General features: G+C 45.8%; 1 protein-coding gene across 4 annotated transcripts in view; it reads left to right on the top strand.

Annotated features, from left to right (window-relative positions):
* mbd5 (methyl-CpG binding domain protein 5) overlaps window positions 1-23,955 on the top strand; it is a 433,408-nt gene that overhangs the window by 157,463 nt on the left and 251,990 nt on the right. The window contains exon 1 of one of the 4 annotated variants that reach the window (XM_072471340.1): window positions 6,915-7,078. The exons of the other annotated variants lie outside the window; for them this stretch is intronic. The gene's annotated coding sequence lies outside the window, so the exon portion shown is untranslated. Of the gene's footprint in view, window positions 1-6,914; window positions 7,079-23,955 lie in introns of those variants that run through there. 4 annotated transcript variants of the gene reach the window in all.

Raw genomic sequence — 23,955 nt, 5'->3', positions numbered from 1 at the left:
TATACTCCCGGGACCTGATTCCTCGTTATCACAGAAATCATTCCAAAGGGGCTATACTTTCCCTTTGAGATATTTCCGGATTTCTTCTTCCCAAATGGGACACTGTCCCACTCTACTGCTGCTGGTCGCTGCAACCGCAAATTCCTCAGGGTTCAAATTCCTCACGGGCAGCACGGTAGCCTTGTGGATAGCACAAATGCTTCACAGCTCCAGGATCCCAGGTTCGATTCCTGCTTGGGTCACTGTCTGTGCGGAGTCTGCACATCCTCCCCGTGTGTGCGTGGGTTTCCTCCGGGTGCTCCGGTTTCCTCCCACAGTCCAAAGATGTGCAGGTTAGGTGGATTGGCCATGATAAATTGCCCTTAGTGTCCAAAATTGCCCTTAGTGTTGGGTTGGGTTATGGGGTTACTGGGTTGTGGGGATGGGGTGGCGGTGTTGACCTTGGGTAGGGTGCTCTTTCCAAGAGCCGGTGCAGACTCGATGGGCCGAATGGCCTCCTTCTGCACTGTAAATTCTATGATCTATGAGGCGCTGCATTGCCATCTTTCCTGTCCGACTGCTTCTTCTAAATTTGGAACGGGGCTAAGGCGGTGTTGTAAATATGGGTACGGCTTTCGCTACTTTCCAATATACAAACTTCCGACAGTTTTGACGCAACAAAAATCGATCAGTTTTACCTTATAGCCCTGTTACGCATGCATACACACACTTCTGAATTTTGAGTATTGATCAGAACTGCTTGAACACTTGTGGTTATCTGTTTCCAATTGGATTTCTAATTCAAATTCTGGGTTCTCCCGGAGTGGTTTTCCACTTCTAGATCGGGTCCCGTCAGGATGTCGCCAAAATGTTGCTCGTTTTAGCCTTAGTTTAATTGCTCTTGTTTTATCACTTTTGCGCTTGAGTCGCCAGGTATCTTTGTGATACCGCCACGTGGTTCAAGCCCGAGTAATGATCAATAATCCAACACACCGCTTAGTAAGAGTTATATAATAAAGAGTACATTATATTATATACAGTAATCAATACTTATACATTAATTCTACTTCTAAGCTACTTCCTACAACTAACAGGCCAATACTTAACTTTGGGACTGGCCCACCAGATCAGGGAAACGAATGGCCTTTCGTATGGGTTCTGAGCCTGCGGGATTCGAAGCTGGTACAGGTCGATAGCTAGGAGCGCCTATCTCGTAGCGAGCGTTGAAGTAGGACTTACGATTTGAGCGGTGGTTGCAGAAGGGTCTCGAAGGATGCGGAAGGATGAAGAAGGGCCGATTTGAACTTGGACTCTATTCTTATAGTCCCCAGGGGCTTCCCGCCTTTCGGGGCGGACCCTGTACCTGGTTCCAAGTGATTGGACTTTGTCCCAATCACTTGGTTCGATATTCTCCAATGCTGGAGCGATTCTTTGATCGATGGGCGGTTTTGGGGTGGTCGTTCACCTCTCTTTGTGTAGGCTCCTGCTGGCGCCGAAAAGTCTGGGTTGGCTTTGTGTGTCTAATTTGTTGCACATTGTTCCCGGGGATTGCTAATTAATATTCAGATGGCTGGTGTGTTGTTATGCTGATGGCTGCAGGTATCGATTCTGTCTGGCCTCCCCAGAGGCGAATACACAGTTTTACCTGCAGCTGCTTGTTTTAGTCCTGTTGGCTGATTTTCCCATCAACCTTTTCCGTTCGCCATTTTAAATCGGGGTTAGCCATTCTAAATCGGGAGTTAGCCATTTTAACTGGCTACACCCCCCCCTTCCCCCCAAACCGGCACGGTGAGAATCACAGCTGGCCGCTGGGAGAATCGCCGCTCGCCGTTTGCAATGGGCGAGCGGCGATTCTCCGGCCCGGATGGGCCGAGCGGCCTGCCCCAACACGACGGCTTCCCGCCGGCGCTGTCCACACCTGGTCACTGCCGGCGGGAACAACGCGGGAACTCTGTGGGGGGTAGGGGGAGGGGGGGTTCCTGCACCGGGGGGGCCTCAAATGGGGTCTGGCCCGCCATCGGTGCCCACCGATCGGAGGGCCAGCCTCTCTGAAGGAGGACCTCCTTTCCTCCGCTGCCCCGCAAGATCCATCCGACAACTTCCTGCGGGGTGGCCTCGGGGAGGATGGCAACCACGCATGCACGGGTTGGCGCCGGCCAACCCGCGCATGCGTGGGTGACGTCATTTACGCGGCGTCGACCGCGTCATTTACATGGCGCTGCTTTTATGCGGCGCCAAGGCCCGGGGCGCGCCTAAATGACGCGACGCCGCTCCTAGCCCCCCAGGGGATGGCGAACAGGGGCCTGGGAGCGGCCTCCGACGCCGGAGTGAAACACTCCGGTTTTCACTCCGGCGTCGGCACTTAGTTACCGATGGGAGAATTGTGCCCTTTGTATTTACATTGTGTACTTTGTGTTGCCCTATTACGTATTTTCCTTTCTTGTACTAAATGATCTGTTTGAGCTGCACGCAGAAAAATACCTTTCAAAATACCTCAGTACACGTGACAATGAACAAATCCGTCCATCCACTTATCCTGCCACATTCAAGAAAAATATTTACAGTCGTTCTGTTCCTGTACACCTTTTAAAATTATATGTTTTATTTCATTTAGTTTGGTTAATCTTCAGACCAAATGTAACACTTGCTCTTCTGCCATTTGTCTGCACATTTCACAAGTCTATTTCTTCCTGAATACTAGGTTGCTGAGCTTTGAGTCATCACCAAACTATGGCCTAAATAACCAAGTCCAGGTTATTAGTATATAGCAAAAAGCACAACAATTTTGTTAAAAGGAAGAAATCGGTGAAAACTACAATTTTTCACCCTTCCCCCTCTGGTATTGTTTGTCAGATGATTCAACCTAGCTTATTCTGTAAATTTTAAACATCTGTTTCAGAACAATCTTTGTGAGACCTTGAAGCAGCAATTTGTCTGCATTTTCTGCTCACCTGATGTGTGTAATCTGTCCAAAAGTACAGCTAAATTGCCATCTAAGGATCTGTCTAAGTAGCTTTTGTTTTGGGTCCTGATAGACCGCTCAGTATCCTTGAGTAATAACCAGATGTTGTGTTAGCATTTTGCTAAACTGGCTTGTGCCTGAGGCAGTGTTCCTGAGCCAATATTATCTCAGCTATGCATGTATTTAACTTTAGTTTTTCTCTTTCGTGGATTGTTTTCGGGTCTTTTTGTTTACACTTCTGCTTCCTATCCCCAAGACCACACGCATCTTCGTCCATGTGTCTGCCAATTCCATCTAATATCCATGAGCAAATGTGTGAGACGGCTATAGTGTGACGCAACCAGCAGTAAGTAAGATGGAGATTTTGCCATCTGCTGAATCACAAGGCAGATTGGCATCCTATCATGGAATAAAACGTTTTAATGTAGACTGAATTTCTGTTTTGTTACTTGTACAACCCCGACAATTTTATTCTTGCAAAGATATCCTTTTTACAACCATTTTGATTTCTAACTTGAGTTAGCTGAAGCAAGTGACAGATTTTTATCTTGTTACTGTTGGTTCCTTTACTTGCCGAAAACATTGATATCTAAAAGAATTGGTTTCAGAATTTAATCTTAAGAACCAGCAATTGTCACAAAAATACTGGTTAATGTTGGAGCTGTTACCATCGGTACTTTTTATACTTGGTACTGTAATATTTTACAAGGCATGAAATTAAACCAAAACTGTGTTGCACTCTGCTCCTTGTGTTGTACTCCTTTAAATCTTTGTACAGTGATTGAATGAATATATTTTTTTTAATGTCAAAGCAATAAATTGATGCTGCATTATATTAATATTCTCTTTTTATGCCATTCATTATTGCAATATTATATACAAAAAGCATGCATACTAATTTGAAGAAATCCAAAAGTTTTAAAGTTGAATATCTAATATTATAAATTATTTTATCGAGAAGTCAGCCTGCAGAATTCAGCTTCTAATTCAAATTATAACCACCAAAGGGCAGAGGGGATTAATCTATTGGATCAAGACGTTATCAAAACTTTAATAACCAACTAGTTGTATCAATACAATCCATTTGACTCAAGTAAGAGAACAGGGCTCATCCAAGACAGTTCTTCCATGTTGCTTAAACATCAGACACTTGAGGTCGGCTTGACCCACCAAACAACCTCAAGATCCGAGGTTACTCCAGGTGGCATATGTACCACAAGAGGGTTAACTCCATGTCCTGTCATCTGAGAGACCTACATTGATTAAAATATTGATATTCTTTGGCGAAGTAACCTCTACTAAAAATTAGCAGCCTTAACCCAAATCTGGTCAGAATGAGGTTTCAGCACAAATACTGTAGTCCACAACTCGTGTCAAAAATAAACCAAAAAAATGAAATGAAAATCGCTTATTGTCACAAATAGGCTTCAAATTAAGTTACTGTGAAAAGCCCCAAGTCGCCACATTCCGGTGCCTGTTCGGCACAACATCGAGGGCCGAAGGGCCTGTTCTCTGCTGTACTGTTCTATGTTCTATGTTCGGCAAGGTTGGTACAGGAATTGAACCGTGCTGCTGGCCTGCCTTGGTCTGCTTTCAAAGGCAGCGATTTAGCCATGTGCTAAACTAGCCCCTAGAGGCAGCCTCTGGGACTCCAGCCACTCGACTAACGGCGGAGATGCGTACGAGCACCTTTGCAACAGGAATTTGACAAAAGCTGGTGGGTTGTGTCGGGGGATCTCTGCAAATCAATTGATAGGCCATCTGTTTGAAGCTGGAGAGGACCAGTGAAATGATCAGGGCACATTGAGTTAGGATACAGGGCATCGAGGTGGCCCTTTCGAGATATAGTGACCAGATTGCTCCTCAGGAAGCGGAGATGCCTCTGATAGCCGGTGCGAATAAATCGCTGAAGGCCAAAGTGAATAATTTGGAGAATTGTTCCAGGAGGCAAAACATCTGAATTGTGGGGCTGACAGAGGAAGCGGAAGGCCCAACTCCCACAGGGTATTTTGCAGAGATGTTTGGGAGGATGATGGGGGGAGAATGGACTCCTGACCCCTCCCGAGCTGGACCGAGCCCTCCAACAGAAGACTCATCCTGATGAACTACCGCAAGCAATATTTGTGGAGTTTCGCAATTTCAAAGAAAAAGAGCAAGTCCTGAGATAGGCAAGGGGGCATTGCGACTACAGCTGGGAAGGCCACACCATCAGGTTTTGCTAAGATGTGGGAGTGAAGCTGGCGAAGAAGCGGGCTGCGTTCAACAAAGACAAAACCGCCCTGGACAAAAACGGGTGGTGTAGCCGACATAGCTTTTTAAAAAATATATACATTTTTTTTTTTTTTAAGAGTACCCAAATTTAGAGTACCCAATTCATTTTTTCCAATTAAGGGACAATTTAGCTTGGCCAATCCACCTACCCTGCACATCTTTGGGTTGTGGGGGTTAAACCCACGCAAACAGGAGGAGAATGTACAAACTCCACACGGACAGTGACCCAGAGCTGGGATCAAACTTGGCACCATGAGGCAGCAGTGCTAACCACTGCACCAGTATCCGACACAGCTAAGAATGACTTCTGAGAGAAAATACTTTTTTTTGATGCGCTGGGGAATGTGGATTCCTTTGTAAAGAGGCATGGGCTGGTTGTGGGGTGATTGAGGCTTTCGAGCATTGGGGATGGACATGGTGATACGTTGAATGGTTGGGGTTCCTTGTTCATGTTTGCATTTTCTGTGCTTGTTGGCATTGAATGTTTTTCAAGTTGGGCTTCGGTGTGGGCTTTAGTTTGATATGATTTTTGTTCGAACTGTGTTGAAAATATATAGCTCCCAGTTGGAAGACTGGTTTTTTTGAATATATTTAAATTCTGTTTTTAACATTTTATACATAAAACAAAGAACACAAAATAGAAAAGATAACAAAATAACCCCCCCCTCACACTGTGAATTGATACACAGAAGACTCAAAAAATAATGCTGCCGCCTCCCCCCACCACCACCAGAGCAGCTGACAGTGACCAACTCTTTAAAGTAAAGAAGAAACAGGTACCATCTCTTATAAAACCCCTCAATAGTCTCCTTCAAGGTGAACTTAACCTTCTCATGCTTATTTAGGTGTAGCAGGTTCTGAAGACGAGGGGGTGAGGTGGGGTGGGGGGTTTGCTGATGGTGACTGCTGATTTTTCTTTGTCTAATCTTGTTAGTGGGTTTGGCGGCCTTCCTGGGTGGGCCTGGTTGCTGTATTTTCTCTCTATCTGTTGGATAATTCCTCGTGGTAAAAATCGCTGACTACGGATCGAGGGCTGGGTGGAGGCCATCAATTCGTTTGGTCACCTGGAATGTCAGGAGGTTGACCGCCCAGTGAAAAGATTGAGGTTATTTGCTCACCGTAAGAGTTTAAATGCCAACGTGGTGTTTCTGCAAGAGACTCACATGTGGGTCAGAGACCAGATAAGGTTGCGGAAGGGGTGGATGGGTAAAGTTTTTCATTAGGGCTTTGACGTTGGGCCCAGGGCGTGCCGATATTAATCAATAAAAGTTTCCGTTTTCTGCCACTAAGATCTCTTCTGATTCCAATGGTAGACACGTTATTGTCTATGGATCTTTGGCAGGCAGCTCGGTGATTCTGGCTAATATCTATGCTCCAAACAGGGATGTTATTAATTTTATTAATATGCTGCTGGCCTTCATCCCCACTTTGGATTGACTTATTTTGGGTTTAAACTGTGTTCTGCAACTCAGGCTTGATCGGTCCAGGCCCAAATATCTGACTCCCATCAGGGGTGGCCAGGCTCATGGAACAATGGGGGGTCGGTGCAGATCCATGGCTCCATGACACTTTTCGCACTCGTGTGATGAAGATACATTTTTCTCCCGTGTGCACTAGGTATGCTTTTGTATTGACTGTTTTGTTATTGATTGGTTTGTCCTCCCCTTTTGCAGAGGTGGCTGATTGTGATTTTGGACAATGTCCCACATTTTGTTGATTTGGCACGAGGATTAGGCCTCTCTCAGCGTCCGCCATGGAGATTGGATCCAGCATTATTAGCGGACAAGTGATTTTGTGAATGCATCTCCACCGCCAATAAAATAAACATTCTTTTAATTAAAGAACCCATAACAATTTGCAATTGAGGTATGTGATGGTTGTAAGAAATTGATATAATATTTAATATTTGTGGCAGTAATGTTATTAACTCCTGGTTTAAAATACACGCAGGCAGTATACCTGCTAAAGCTGTAATTAATGTGTCATAAAAGAGTGAGGTAATCATTCCAACCATTTACTTGGTTGCAGATAAAGGGACAGTGGAACATTTTGTATATTTTGGATGGTTCCTTAGAGTATAGATAACTTGGGAGGGATTGTATGTAACCCTAGCTCAGAAGATCATGGAACTTAGTGGGATGCAGATGATACAATTAATGGAAGGAGCCAGGTCTGTCTATTTGCAGTCTGTTGTAAAATTTTATGTTTCACAGCTGTTTTGCCAAATGTTGTTAGATTGAGCAGAAGTGTACTGGGTCTACTCCTGAAAGGATCTCTCTCCAAAAGAGTCTCCACAGCTAAGCAAGTGACCTGTTTTGTTAACGTTATTTGAAGTGGCATTTGAACTGTATTGGATTGCTTAATTGGAATTAGCAGCAGGTGTAGATAGTAAGTTCAAGTTTTTCTTTGTGTCTTAAGAACTGTTTAACTGATAATTGTAAAGCTATTTCTTTGCTATTAATGTTGTAAATTATGTGTTTAAATTAAAAGTTTGTTTTCACATAAAGGACACCTATTGGTCAGAACTATCATTCCTGGAGTGAGTACCCTTTCCTCACAATTTTACAAATTAAAAAATTGTTTGGGGTTCTCATCTGGTATTCTAAGAAAAGTTGAGGTTTGGTCCGGTATCGTATCAGGTGATAATAGGCATGATCAAATAGGTAGTTTTACGAGGTGAGAGCTAGCAAGACTGAAGAACTTTGAGAAATCACATGACAATGCTAGGCCTGTAAACTCATAAAAGGAAGGTCAGTAAGCTATACAACCGTAAACCCACCTAACCTTTGAACTTTGAGTTTAAGAGCCGCAAAGTTTTGCTGCAGCTTTCTAAAACCCTAGTTAGATCACACTTGGAATATTGTGTCCAGTTCTGATCGCCTCATTATAGGAAGGATGTGGATGCTTTGGAGAGGGTGCAGAGGAGATTTACCAGGATGCTGCCTGGACTGGAGGGCATGTCTTATGAAGAAAGGTTGAGAGAGCTAGGGCTTTTCTAACGAAGAGGGAAGAGAGGTGACTTGATAGAGGTGTACGAGGTGATGAGAGGCATGGATAGAGTGGATCGTCAGAGACTTTTCCCCAGGGCGGAAATGGTTATCACGAGGGGGCATGATTTTAAGGTGATTGGAGGAAGGTATAGGGGCGATGTCAGCGGTCGGTTCTTTACACAGAGTGTGGTGGGTGCGTGGAATGCACTGCCAGTGGAGGTGGTGGAGTCAGTCATTTGGGACATTTAAGCGACTTTTGGACAGGCATTTGGTCAGCAGTAAATTACATAAGAACATAAGAACATGAGAACTAGGAGCAGGAGTAGGCCATCTGGCCCCTCGAGCCTGCTCCGCCATTCAATGAGATCATGGCTGATCTTTTGTGGACTCAGCTCCACTTTCCGGCCCGAACACCATAACCCTTAATCCCTTTATTCTTCAAAAAAACTATCTATCTTAAAACTGAAGGGGTGTAGGTTAGGTTGATCTTAGATTAGGATAAATGGTCGTCACAACATTGTGGGCTGAAGGGCCTGTACTGTGCTGTACTGTTCTATGTTCTAAAAGTCAATCTGTTCAGAAATAATACTGTATTTCAGAGCTGAACATCTTGCCAATGAAGGAAAGCAAGGATGAGAAGAAAGCTACTCAGAAGTACAGAGGCCTTGCAATGTAGATACATAGAACATTTAGTGCAGAAGGAGGCCATTCGGCCCATCATGTTTGCACCGACCCACAAGCCCTCATTTCCACCCTATCCCCATAACATAATAACCCCTCCTAAACTTTTTGGACACTATGGGCAATTTATCACGGCCAATCCACCTAACCTGCACGTCTTTGGACTGCGGGAGGAAACCGGAGCACCCGGAGGAAACCCACGCAGACACGTGGAGAACATGCAGACTCCGCACAGACAGTGACCCAGCGGGGAATCGAACCTGGGACCCTGGAGCTGTGAAGCCACAGTGCTATTCACCTGTGTCACCGTGCTGCCAGTAGGTTAGATATTGTTGCAGTGGTAGGTTGCAGCAGAGGTTCTTTGGCTTGGGGGTATAATGTTAGCTTTGGGCGTTCCAATCTGGATAGCTTGCGAGAAGTTCTGGGTTTGAATGCCGAACGAGGCGTTCGTTATGGGGTGACACGGTGACACAGTGGTTAGCACTGCTGCCTCGCAGCTCCAGGGACCCAGGTTCAATTCCGACCTCGAGTGACTGTGTGGAATTTGCACTTTCTACCCATGTCTGCATAGGTTTCCTCCGGGTGCTCCGGTTTCCTCCCACAGTCCGCAGTCCAAAGATGTGCTGGTTGGGTGGATTGCTAAATTGCCCTTAGTGTCCAAAAGGTTAGGCTGGGTTACAGACATGGTGTGGAAGCATGGGCTTGGGAAGGGTGCTCTTTCCAAGGGCTGGCGCAGAAAAGGGCATTTTTTAGTAAATGTTTTGTTGAAGCATTTGTAATTTTCACAGTTTAACACAATATCTCTTAAACAACCGCATGGGCCGACACACGCAAAGAAAGAAAAAACAACCTACAGAACAACACTCCCTACTCCCCCCGCTCTATTCCCTAGCTGCCCGTAAACTAAGTTCTCTGTCCCGCTGTAACATTGCCATGCCTCGTATTTCCTCCTCCTCCCCCCGCCCCCCCTCCCCTTTCCCTCTTTCCCCACCTCCCTCTTACTGCTGAAGCCGGCGCAGTTTTGATGGGCTGACTGGCCTCCTTCTGCACTGTAGATTCTATGGTAGGGAGTATTTGAGGGCCAGGATTTAGAATCCAATTTCTTGGGGACGGGATGCCCTGGGTCTTCGCTCACTGCAGGTACAGCACTTCAAAATGGCAGAGGAAAACCAGAAGGTCAATTATCATGAGCCACACACCTGCCTGTACTGCAGCCAACTATAACACTGCCCGCGACTCATCTCAGAAGATCAGCAGAAAGATTAAAAGACAATTCCCACTTCCCAAAAGAGCCACATGCTGGAATCCATTCTTTTGGGGATGGAAAGCCTGATGAGGTGAACACATGATAGGATGCGGGGGATGGGGGCGGCATGGGGGCACTGTTACCACTGCTGTTACCACTGCTGTTCCCACTGCTGTTACCACTGCTGCCTCACAGTGCCAGAGACCAGGTTTAATTCCGGCCTTGGGTCACAGTCTGTGTGGCGTTTGCACATTCTCCCTATTTCTGCGTGGGTTTCCTTCGGGTGCTCCGGTTTCCTCCCACAGCCCAAAGATGTGCGGGTTAGGTGGATTGGCTATATTAAATTGCCCCTTAGTGTCCAAAAAGATGTGTAGGTTAGATCAAGGGGTTAATGGGATAGGGCAGGTCGTGAACTTGGGTGAAGTACACTTTCAGAGGGTAGGTGAAGACTCAGTTGGCCAAATGGCCTTTTTTGCATTGTAGGGATTCTCTGATTCCAAGTTGCAGTTCGTGCAATATGGAACTCTGGGCATTCAGCATAGTTTTGGATGAGTCCTGTCCAGAAGTGACAAAGGTACTGATCAGGTGACACTGCTCTTTGTGATCATTTGGTTGAAAGATGTTGAGGTTGAAGTGAAGGGAGTGCAGCTATCTTGCAAGAGCTTAATACTGATGAGGGGTGAGCAATGTGGAAAGATCTAATCTCTCAACTTGATGGTTATACTCACCAAAGAAATTAAATCTGCTTTCAGTGGTATCCCGGTCAGTAAGATATCTAATGCTTTGTTGTGATAACCAGAGTGCTCCGTTAATATCTATACACGCTTCGGAGATCTTGGTATCCAGGTGGCGTCAACCAAAGCTGCTGCTTGAAGCAGTGATGAGATCTATCAACTTTCTTTCCAAGAACTGGTGAATAGTTTTTGGCTTGTTATTTTGAAAATTCTCATCTAAATATATCCTTCCTGCAGCTATCCATTATTTGTAATGCTGTGTTGCCCACCCAAGAAATGTCTTGTTTTAACTGTATCCTCAAAAACCTTGACCTCGCAAAGCCAAAGTAGTTCTTTCAGAGCCGTAGATACCTCTCTAAACATTCACGTAACTTCCGGATCAGCAAGAAAAGCTCAATGTTTGAATTTCCGAGGGAAGATGTCAAAGAAATTTGTCCTTTTAATTTTGACAGCTTTCCTGCATTCCCAAGAAATATTTTTTATTGAAACCGTGCTTTTAGATGATTTGTGGGTCGTGCAGCCAATATGGCAGCTCGTTGCTTGCCACTTCATCAGATTGTGTTCCATTTAAACCTGGATCTGAGGATGCGCGGGAATTCTTGGGTTATGGGATATTGTGATTGAGCGGGAATTGTCTTTTTTTTGACTCATTGGTCCCAGGAGAAAAGTGCGTGATGGTGGAGTGTTGGCTGAAATTAATTTGTTAATGGAATTCTGTTTTCTCATTAGTCGGTCGTTTTGATGAAAAATGTCGAAGTTTGGCCTTCTGATTTGGTTTGTTTTTGCAGCATGACAGTCCAAGCAGAGGTTTAACAAATTTGGAAGTGTGTCAGATTTCTTACAGTTTGTGATTCATTGAAGTTTGTCTTCCTTGAGCAGTTTATTGTCTGAGCAGAAGAGGGAGGGGTATGTGTTTCGTATGATTCCCAAGACATACAAGCAATCCAGCTGTAGAATAAATCTGTGTTTTGTGGCAGTGTTGAGTGTCCCCCGTAAAAATGATTTATCATTACTTCTCCCCTTTACCCCTCCCAATTTGATAATTTCCATCACCCAGTGTATCGAATAAACCTCACGCAGTGAGGAAATAACAATTTGAAGCATTATGAATTCAAGAGTTCTATATGAATATTGGAGGAAAACCTGAGCAAAATAATCAAATTACTCCACTGGTTTAGCAAAACATAGTTGATTGCTTCTAAATGTAGGCAGGTCTTCATTGTGAGCTGATTGGATATGTTGGGTGTCAAGCATTCTTAAATTCTCCGATATGTCTCAGTCCCATAGTTTGTGAAAGCTTTTCATCCCATCTGCTGCACTTTGTCTGTGCACTTGCACACGTACTCCAACTTATTTTCTAGTTCCCAAGTTTGCACCCTCAGATTCAATGAGTTCTACTTTTGGCATCAATGCTGTTTGCTTTTAGCTTCCAAATTCAAGTCACAATGTAAATGGTTAGGACATCATCTGCTCAGTGTCCATTCTTAAGGTTGTTCCTGTGAGAAAGGTATTACAAGGACATTTGAAAGTAATTGACTATTGCAATTCTGAGACTTCACCTCATTTTGAGCATGAAAATAGATGAAGTGAAGCTGAGAGATTGATTTGTAAGTTATTTGCATCAAGTACAACAAATCTTGGTTTGGATCAACTGAATTGCAATGAATACTCGCCTAAGCGACCTGTATTTGCCAACTCTTTGTTGCAGATTATGCTCTCATCCACTACGCTAGCTTGATCACACTACTCAATATGGCAATTTGGTATCTGCATGTCAACATGATCTTGAGAACCAGGGTGAAAAGTGCCTCAATCATCACAATACTGAGCTGTACTCTTCAGCATGATACATTGGATTAGCACTTTTAGAAAGATGGAAGTTGAGAAGGGAAAAAGTTTAATGTCTTACGATGATTAAAGAAACAACTAGATTTGTTCAAAATCCAACCAAGTTCAGTGGAGTGAGGTAGTGATAGTGGTGAAGATCTTTGTCAATAATCAACGTTGGGAGCCTCTTTTCGAGCATGTCTCTGGTCAGTACTTTGCAGATTGACACACAGTTTTCCTTACTAGATTTCCCCGATGAATGTTAATTTGAAGAAATACGTCTAGTTTAGATCAGACCACAATGAGCACTCTACAAAATCACAGGAGTACCAATTATATGTTTGTATTTTGTATGTTTTTCACTTTTTTATTACTGACCACAAAAAATTGAGGGGGGAGTCAAACAAAAAAAATTACTTGAGAAAACCATGAAACTGCCAATTAAATTAGTAAAATTCATTTTTATCTTGAATATTCTGGAATCACCAATTATTTATACAGCTCACAAACCTTACTTTTATGGTCTCGTTGGCAGTCCCAAAAGTAATATAAATTTTCATTATCACAAAGTGTACTGTCCAGCTATTTTAGCAATAAAATTGGTATTGTATTTGTGAATGTATAATAGCTTGTTTGAAGTAACACTACACTACCACAGTATTCTGAGATGTATATAATAATTTTTCAGTAGGTCTAATAACATTTTCAAGGCTCCTCTGTGTGCATCGCAACATCAAAAGTGCAATGTGCATGCATCTCTGCACATGATTTTGGGGGAAAAAATAATGGGAAATTTCAGGGTGGTGTTTATCAAATTTACAAGTAAATCAATTTTTACTGATCTATCACCCAAGAGAAATCTGTCATTTGTCAGTGGGATCTGATTTAAAGTTCCTTAAGTATAGCTATTTTTCCTGCAGTCTAAGCAGGCAAAGCTTCCGAATGCAAATCTTTTGATCATAAGGTTTTCTTCAATCGTCAATCTATTGGGAGCACAAAAATCGTTCCAGACCTTCTTGTCTGATTCTGGCTACTTAAAACGCACTGATCATTGCTGTACATTTTTTCCCCTTTGTCAAATAAGGTATATGGTTTGTAGAAGATCCATTTAGAAACAAACGCACAGATTATATTTTATAATATTTATACTAATTTCTTGTTACGTATGCATTATTGCATGCTAGTCATACTGCGGGCTGAGACTTTTGAATTTATTTGGTCAAGGATGCCTCCAATACTTTGGAATTCCAAACTTTGTGCCTCCTAATTAATGATTATCCTTGTTTAATGTGTGTTTTGTATGGTTGAGAGAAAGAAAGAGTGGACGTTTGTTTATCAAAAATTACAAAACCCATCTGGCAGCACTAATTGCTTTTAATATTCTTAGTTCTGTTACTTTTCCCAAATAAAGATTCAAAATAGCATTGAAGTAGTTTTTCTGGTGCAGCTGCAAAACAATTTTTTTAATTTAAAGAGTTTAAAATAATATACTTTCAACAGGCAATATCAACCTCCTCTTGTGCTTCTGTCTGCAGGAGGTTATTTTCAAAAGTTTGCTTGTGTATTGTTTAGGATTTATTCTTTTTCCTTTTCCGCCAGTGGGTGGCACAGTGATTAACACTGCTGCCACACAGCGCCAGAGACCTTGGTTCAAGCCCGGCCTTGAGTGACTGTCTATGTGAAGTTTGCAAGTTCTCCCCATGTCTGCATGGGCTTCCTCCGGGTGCTCCAGTTTAGAACAAAGAACAATACAGCACAGGAACAGGCCCTTCGGCCCTTCAAGCCTGTGCCGACCATGGTACATGCCTAAACAAAACCGTCTGCACTTACGGAGTCCGTATCCTTCCATTCCCACCCTGTTCATGTATTTGTCCAGATGCCCCTTAAATGCATCTGGACATCCTGCTCCCACCACCTCCACAGGCAGCCCATTCCAGATATTTACCTGCCTCTGTGTAAAAAAAACTTGCCTCGCACACCTGTTCTAAACTTTTCCCCATGCACTTTAAACCCATGTCCCCTAGTACTTGACTCTCAAACCCTAGGAAAGAGCATCTGACTATCCACTCTGTCCATGCCACTCATAATCTTGTGGACATCTATCAGGTCGCCTCTCAACCTCTGTCGTTCCAGTGAGAACAGACTGAGTTTAATAAACCTCTCCTCATAGCTAATGCCCTCCATACCAGGCAACATTCTAATAAACCACTTCTGTACCCTCTCCAAAGTGTCCACATCCTTCTGGTAGTGTGGCAACCAGAATTGTACACAATATTCCAAATGAGACCTAACTAAGGTCCTGCACAGCCGCAACATGAGATGCCAATTTTTATATTCAATGCCCTGACCGCTGAAGGCCAGCATGCCATATGCCTTCTTGATCACCTTATCCACATGCGTTGCCACTTTCCGTGATCGGTGGACATGCACGCCCAGATCTCGCTGCCTGTCAGTACTCGCAAGAGTACTACCATTTATTGTGTAATTCCTACATGCATTGGACCATGTCCGGATTAAACTCCATCTGTCATTTCTCCACCCAAGACTCCAACCAGTTTATATCCTGCTGTATCCTCTGGCAATCCTCTTCACTATCCGCAACTCCACCAATTTTTATGTCGTCTGCGAACTTACTAATCAGACCCGCTGCATTTTCTTCCAAATCATTCATATACACCATGAATAACAAAGGCCCCAGAACTGATCCCTGTGGAGCGCTGCGAGTCACAGCCTTCCATTCAGCAAATCACCCTTCTATTGCCACCCTCTGTCTTCTGTGCCCAAGTACCTTCTGTGCCCAAGCCAGTTCTGTATCCAACTTGCCAGCTCTCATCACAGTCCAAAGATGTGTGGGTTTGCTGGACTGGCCATGCTACAATTTCCCCTTAAGTGTGCAAAGACGTGTAAGTTAGATGGGGTTACGGGATGGGGTGGGGGAGTGGTCCTAGGTAGGATACTCTTTCAGGGGGTTGGTGCAGACTTGATGGGCCGAATGGCTCCTTCTGCACTATAGGGATTCTGTGGTTAATAACATTTTAACTGTGACCATTATTTTAAAGCATTGTCAAGGGCATTACGGCGGCGCAATGGTTAGCATTGCTATCTACGACGCTGATGGCCCGGGTTACCGGGGCTGGTTTAGCACAGGGTTAAATAGCTGGCTTTTAAAGCAGACCAAGGCAGGCCAGCAGCGCGGATTCAATTCCCGTACCAGCCTCCCCAAACAGGCGCCGGAATGTGGCGACTCGGGGCTTTTCATGGTAACTTCATTTGAACCCAACTTGCGAAAATAAGCAATTTTCATTTCATTTCATTTTCATTTCGATCCCAGTCACTGTCCATGTGGAGTTTGCACATTCTCCCCGTGTTTGCGTGGGTTTCGCCCCACAACACAAAGATGTTGCAGGATAGGTGGATTGGCCATGCTAAATTGCCCCTATATTGGAAAGAAGTAATTGCGTACTCTAAATTTAATTTTTTTTTAAAGCACTATCAACAGATACATTAATTATCTTTTTAAAAATATATATTTTATTAAAATTTTTCAAACAAAAATGTTTCCGTTTTTACAACTCAACAAGGGATTATACATTAACTGGTAAATAACATTATTTAAATAATATAGTGAACTAACAACAACAACTTTAAAAAAAGAAGAAAAGACAAATAGCAAAACACACAAAATAGTGCTCCCCCTCCCCCCTGGGTTGCTGCTGCTGTCATTTCTATCTTTTCATTATCGTTCCACGAGATAGTAAAGGAACGGTTGCCACCGCCTGGAGAACCCCTGAGCCGATCCTCTCAACGCAAATTTTATTCGTTCCAATCTTATGAACCCTGCCATGTCGTTTATCCAGGCCTCCACGCCTGGGGGTTTCGCTTCCTTCCACATGAGTAGAATCCTACGCCGGGCTACTAGGGACGCAAAGGCCAAAATATCGGCCTCTTTCGCCTCCTGCACTCCCGGCTCTTCCGCAACCCCAAATATAGCTAACCCCCAGCCTGGCTTGACCCGGACCTTCACCACCTTTGAAATTACCCTTGCCACGCCCCCCCAGAACTCATGCAGTGCCGGACACGACCAGAACATGTGTGTGTGGTTCGCAGAGCTTCCTGAGCACCTCCCACACCTGTCCTCCACCCCGAAAAACCTGCTCAGTCTTGCTCCCGTCATATGTGCTCTATGTAGAACCTTAAATTGAATCAGGCAAAGCCTGGCACATGAGGACGAGGAATTTACCCTACTTAGGGAGTCCGCCCATAGCCCCTCCTCAATCTCTTCCCCCAGCTCTTCTTCCCATTTTTCCTTCAGCTCCTCTATCATCGCCTCCCCCTCGTCCCTCATCTCCCGGTATATTTCAGACACTTTGCCCTCTCCGACCCATACCCTAGAAATCACTCTATCTTGGATCCCCTGTGTCGGGAGCTGCAGAAATTTCCTCACCTGTTGCCCGCAAATGCCCTCACTTGCATATACCGGAAGGCGTTCCCCGGGGGCAACTTATATTTTCCTTCTAGCGCTCCCAGACTTGCAAACGTCCCGTCTATAAACAGGTCCCTCAGCTTCCTAATTCCTGCTCGTTGCCAACACTGGAACTCCCCATCCATCCTCCCTGGGACAAACCTGTGGTTATTTCTTATCGGGGACCACACCGAGGCACCTCCACTGCCCCCAGATCCTCAAGGTTGCCACCACCACTGGGTTTGTGGTATACCTTTTCGGGGAGAACGGCAGCGGCGCTGTCACCAGCGCTTTTAGGCTCGTTCCCTTACAGGACGCCATCTCCAGCTTCTTCCACGCTGCTCCCTCTTCCTCCCTCATCCACTTACAGACCATCGACTCATTGGCGGCCCAGTAGTAGTCGCTCAAACTCGGCAGCGCCTGTCCCCCTCTGTCCCTACTACGCTGCAGGAACCCCCTCTTTACTCTCGGGGTCTTTCCTGCCCACACACAGCTCGTAATGCTCCTGTCTATTTTTTTTAAAAAGGCCTTTGTGATCAGAATGGGGAGGCAATGAAACACGAAAAAAACCTCGGGAGGACCACCATTTTAACTGCCTGCACTCTGCCCGCCAGTGATAGCGGCACCATATCCCACCTCTTAAAGTCCTCCTCCATCTGCTCCACCAGTCGCGTCAGGTTAAGTCTATGCAGGGTTCCCCAGTTCCTGGCCACCTGGATCCCCAGGTATCGGAAGTTCCTTTCCACTCTCCTCAGCGGCAGAGCATCTATCCCCCTTCCCTGTTCCCCGGGGTGCATTACAAAAAGCTCGCTCTTCCCCATATTTAGTTTGTATCCTGAGAACTCTCCAAACTCCCTAGGTATCTGCATTACTTCTGGCATCCCCTCTACCGGGTCCGCAATTTATAGCAGTCGATCATCTGCGTAGAGCGACACTCCGTGCTCCTCTCCCCCTCTAAGCACCCCCCTCCACTTCTTAGAATCCCTCAGCGCTATGGCCAGTGGTTCAATTGCCAACGCGAACAGTAACGGGGACAGGGGACACCCTTGTCTTGTACCCCTATGTAGCCGAAAATACCCCGATCTTTGCCGGTTTGTGACTAAGCTTGCCACCGGGGCCCCATATAAGAGTCTGACCCATCTAATAAACCCCTCACCGAACCTAAACCTCTTCAGCACCCCCCACAGATAGTCCCACTCCACCCGATCGAATGCCTTCTCTGCATCCATCGCCGCCACTACCTCTGCCTCCCCCTCCGGTGGGGGCGTCATCATCACCCCCAGCAACCTTCGTACATTAACGTTCAGTTGTCTCCCCTTTACAAACCCTGTCTGGTCGTCATGCACCACCCCTGGGACGCAATCCTCTATCCTTGTCGCCATCACTTTTGCCAGCAGTTTGGCATCTACATTTAGGAGTGAGATAGGCCTGTATGACCCGCATTGAAGCGGGTCTTTATCTCGTTTCAGGATTAGCGATATCGTTGCCTCCGACATTGTCGGGGGTAGTATCCCCCTTTCCTTAGCCTCATTTAAGGTTCTCGCCAAGAGCGGGGCCAACAGATCCATATACTTCCTGTAGAATTCCACCGGAAACCCATCTGGTCCCAGGGCCATCCCTGCCTGCATGTTCCCCAGTCCTTTAATCACCTCATCCACCTCGATTGGCGCCCCCAGACCTGCCACCTCCTGTCCCTTCACCTTCGGGAACCTTAGCTGGTCCAGAAAGTGTAACATTCCTTCTTTTCCCCCCGGGGGTTGGGACTTATATAGCCTCTCATAAAAGGTCTTGAACACCTCGTTCACTTTCCCTGCTCTCTGCTCCATATTTCCCGTTTCGTCCCTAACTCCCCTGATCTCTCTCGCCGCCATCCTCTTCCGAAGTTGGTGGGCCAACTGCCGGCTCGCCTTTTCCCCATACTCATATTGCATCCCCTGTGCCTTCCTCCACTGTGCCTCTGCCTTTCCCGTGGTCAGCAGGTCAAACTCAGTCTGTAGTCTTCGTCTTTCTCTGTATAGCCCTTCGTCTGGGGCCTCCGCATATTTTTTATCCACCCTCAAAATTTCCCCCACTAATCTCTCTCTTTCTTTGCCCTCTTGTTTCCCCTTGTGGGCTCTGATGGATATCAGCTCTCCTCTAACCACCACCTTCAGCGCTTCCCATACTACCCCCACCTGAACCTCCCCATCGTCGTTGACCTCCAGGTATCGCTCAATACACCCCCTCACCCTTCCGTAGACCCCCTCGTCCGCCAGTAGTCCCATCTCTAGTCGCCAGAGTGGGCGCTGCTCCCTTTCCTCTCCTAGTTCCAAATCCACCCAATGCGGGGCGTAGTCTGAAACGGCTATGGCCGAGTACTCCGTTCCTGCCACTTTCGGGATCAGTGCCCTTCCCAAAACGAAAAAGTCTATCCGGGAGTATACCTTATGGACGTGGGAGAAGAAGGAGAACTCTTTCGCCATCGGCTTGGCGAATCTCCACGGATCCACTCCCCCCATTTGTTCCATAAATCCCTTAAGCACCTTGGCCGCTGCCGGCCTTCTCCCGGTCCTGGATCTGGACCGGTCTAGCCCTGGATCCAGCACTGTGTTAAAATCCCCCCCCATTACCAAGCTTCCCACCTCCAGGTCCGGGATACGTCCCAGCATTCGCTTCATGAATCCCGCGTCATCCCAGTTCGGGGCATATACATTCACCAGCACAACCGCCTCTCCCTGCAGTCTGCCACTCGCCATCACATATCTGCCCCCACTGTCCACCGCTATATTCTTAGCCTCGAATGATACACGTTTCCCCACCAATATTGCCACCCCTCTGTTTTTCGCGTCCAACCCTGAGTGGAATACCTGTCCCACCCATTCTTTTCTTAATCTAACCTGATCCGCCACCTTCAGGTGCGTCTCCTGGAGCATGACTACGTCCGCCTTCAGTCTCTTTAAGTGCGCAAACACCCGTGCCCTCTTAGTCGGCCCATTTAAGCCTCTCTCATTCCACGTGATCAGCCGGATTGGGGAGCCATTCACCCCCCCCCCTCGTCGACTAGCCATCCCCTTTTTTAGGCCATCTCCCCATCCAGGTCCCGCGCACCCGTCCGTCCCCCAGGCAGCGCCTTCCCGCCCCGGTCACCTCATCTCTTACCAGCTCCCCCTTACCCTCAGCAGCAGCAACCCAGTTAATCCCGCCCCGCCCCGCCCCGCCCGCTAGATCCCCCTCTAGCTTGGTTACTCCCCCCATATTGCTTCCGGAAGTCAGCTAACTCTGGCTGACCTTGGCTTCCCCCGTTCACTCTTTGACCTCCCTGCGTGTGGGGCTCCCTTCCTTCCTGCGCCCGTTTTCCCGCTATAATTTCCATTGCGCGGGAAAATACCTGCGCTTTCCTCTCGGCCCCGCCCCCTATGGCGCAGTTCCCTCATTCCCCTTCCCTGTCCCTTTTTCCACCGGCGCCCACATTTCTTCGTGTCCCCCCCATCGGGGGGAGAGAAATTCCCCGTCCAACATTGCTGTACAATAGCGCTCCCCTTTCCCCACTTTACATTCCTGTATCACCACCTCGCTGCTTCTCTCCAAACATCAAACTCTCAAATCTAGTCCAGTTTCTCTTCTTGGATGAATGTCCATGCCTCATCCGCCGTCTCGAAGTAGTGGTGCTTGCCCTGATGCGTGACCCACAATTGCGCCGGCTGCAGCATCCCAAATTTTATTTTCTCCCTATGGAGCACTGCCTTGGCCCGGTTAAAGCTCACCCTCCTTCTCGCCACCTCCGCACTCCAGTCCTGATACACCCGTATCACCGCATTCTCCCATTTGCTACTCCGTGCCTTCTTGGCCCAGCTCAGGACCATCTCTCTGTCCATGTAGCGATGGAACTTCACCACTATTGCTCTTGGTGTTTCACCTGCTTTTGGTCTTCTCACAAGGACCCAGTACGCTCCCTCCACTTCCAGGGGCCCCGGTGGGGCCTCAGCTCCCATTAGCGTGTGGAGTATCGTGCTCACATACGCCCCAACATCAGCTCCCTCTGCTCCTTCGGGGAGACCTAGAATCCATAGGTTTTTCCTCCTCGAGCTGTTCTCCAGGGCTTCCAGCCTTTCTATGCCCCTCTTGTGTTGTGCCTCGTGTGTCTCGTTTTTGCCACCAGGCCCTGTATCTCATCTTCATTCTCGGCTGCCTTTGCCTTCACTCCACGGAGCTCCATCGCCTGGACCTTTTGTGTTTCCTTCAGTCCCTCGATTGCCAGTAGCATGCGGCGCCAGCACCTCTTTCTTAAGCTCCTCCACACATCGTCGGAGAAACTCCTGCTGGTCCGGGCCCCATACCATCTGGGCTCCATCCGCCGCCATCTTGCTTCTCCCTTCTCTTCTCTGTCGCTGCTCCAAAGGATCCTTCGCAATCTGACCCCTACCGCCGCTCCTTTCCATACACACCCGGGGGGACTCCTTCCTTCGTCACCCCACACTGGGTTAGGTCGGAAAAAAATTCCTTTGGGGCTCCCGATAAGAGCCCAAAAGTCCGTTAGAACGGGAGCTGCCGAAACGTGCGGCATAACAGTGCATCGCCGCAACCGGAAGTCTCATTAAATATCTTTTTTAATACTGTAAATAGTACCTGGCAAGTTTCCAGAGAACTGATGTCCGATTTCGAAAATCGTTGCAATATTACGTTTTTTCAAATTGTAATATTGGTTCCCTTTCTGTTTTATATGCAATTGTATATGCTTTGTAAATTGAAATATTGCCAGGTACAGGTCAATATGTATTGGGACTTAAATATTCTGTGCACTGACTGCATGACCAAACTGTAACCAGGTTTGCAAAGCAAGTGTTTTTCTATTACTTCAACTTGAGTCACTCAATGAGTTAGCCACATATTTGCACACGCTGGCTAATATCTGTGACTTAACGTATTTAACCGTATTTAGAATTGGAAGAAATCTATCATCATAAAACAGTAACTAGTGGGGAGTTTTTGTATGAAGAAAGTTCAAGGGCAGATCATTTTTTTTTCTGTAAGCTATACGAGCGAGAATCCTAGTTCCAGTCAACATCATGAAAAGTGTAAGTGATGAGGATGGGGTCAGTGATAACCCAACAAAAAAATGGGTTTTTACAACAATTCAGTTGGTCCAGATTTATTTCATTAACCAAATTTGAATTCCTCAGCTGTAATGGGATTTGAACTTGTGTCTTTAGATCAGTGTGCTGTAGAAACTGCCTTTTGAAATAGACAGGCAAATGTGTTGGGGATGCATGTAAGTTTGATGCCATTTTCTGTAGTTATGGGGGAAATTAATGATCAAGAGCAGCGACAATGAGCATGGTATGCCTCAAAGGACTTGGTTCTTGTGGAAGCATGGGTTTTATAATTTTTAGGATATTCGTAGATCATAAAATTTTACAGTGCAGAAGGAGGACATTCGGCCCATCGAGTCTGCACCGGCTCTTTGCAAGAGCACCCCACTTAAGCCCACACCTCCACCCTATCCGCGTAATCCAATTACCCCACCTAACCTTTTTGGATACCAAGGGTAATTTAGCATGACCAATCCACCTAACCTGCACATCTTTGAACTGTGGGAGGAAACCGGAGCACCCGGAGGAAACCCACGCAGACACGGAGAGAATGTGCAAACTCCGCAGACAGTGACCCAAGCAGGGAATCGAACTTGGGACCCTGGAGCTGTGAAGCAACAGTGCTAATCACTGTGCTACCGTGCTGCCTGGACCAGACCCCAACTTTTGTTAGGACACCGGACAGGAACCCTAAACAATTTTTCTGGTTTGTAAAACTGAGGAAAGGATACTTCACCCCAGGAGTGATGACTCTGACCAATAGGTATCTTTTATGTTAAAACAAACTTTAATTAAATACAGAATTAACCCCTTTAACATCAAAGAAATAGCTTTACAATGACCAGTCAAACGGTTCTTAAATAAAAGGGAATACTTGGTAACTTACTATTTACACCTGTCACTAATACAATTAAATAACCTGATACTGTTCAAATGACACCTATAACTAAAGTTAATACAACAGATTTACTTGAGATGCTCTGTGTAGATACTTTTCGAGTCTACTTCCGTCTTGACAGACTCAAATCTGATGGCAAACTGCTATTCAACTTAAAATAATCTAGTAGACTGCAAAACTACGGACACACCTGACTGCCCACATTAATTACATCCCTTTAGGTTCCATGACCTGTGTCGCTGGGACTAAATATCACTTCCCCCATAAATTGTCTAGACTCCAGGGAATCTCCAGCAATCAAAACACAATTCCATTAGCCCTTCATCTGTAACCAAGTAAGTGGTTGGAATCAATAATTCCTTCGCCTTTTACGACTCTTTAATTGCAATTTTAGCAGATGCACCTTTTTTCGGTACCTGAACCTAGGTTCTTTAAAAAAAATACAAAAACAAATATATACCTTAACCCAAAACATTACTGCAGCAGACATAAAATATATAACAATTTCTACATTCATCACATAATTTGGTTTTGGATTTGTTTTCTTGTCATTTGTACCAAGATACAGTGAAAAGAATTGTTCTGCGTACTGTCCAGACAGATCATGCCATACATGAAAAAAAATAGGACGTGCATAAATACACAATGTAAATACATAAGCACAGGCAACGGGTGAGCATAGGGAGTGCAATCATACTCAATAGAGAAGATGTGTGAAGAGATCAGTTCAGTCCATAAGAGTCATTCAGTAGTCTGGTAACAGTGAGGAAGAAGCTGTTTTTAACCTGTTAGTGTGTGTTGTATCTCCTGCCCGATGGAAGAGGTCGGAAGAGAGA

This window comes from Scyliorhinus torazame, chromosome 2 (assembly GCF_047496885.1).
Source record: "Scyliorhinus torazame isolate Kashiwa2021f chromosome 2, sScyTor2.1, whole genome shotgun sequence".
Classification (NCBI taxonomy): Eukaryota; Metazoa; Chordata; class Chondrichthyes; order Carcharhiniformes; family Scyliorhinidae; genus Scyliorhinus; species Scyliorhinus torazame.
This window is presented reverse-complemented; position numbering and strand designations above follow the sequence as displayed.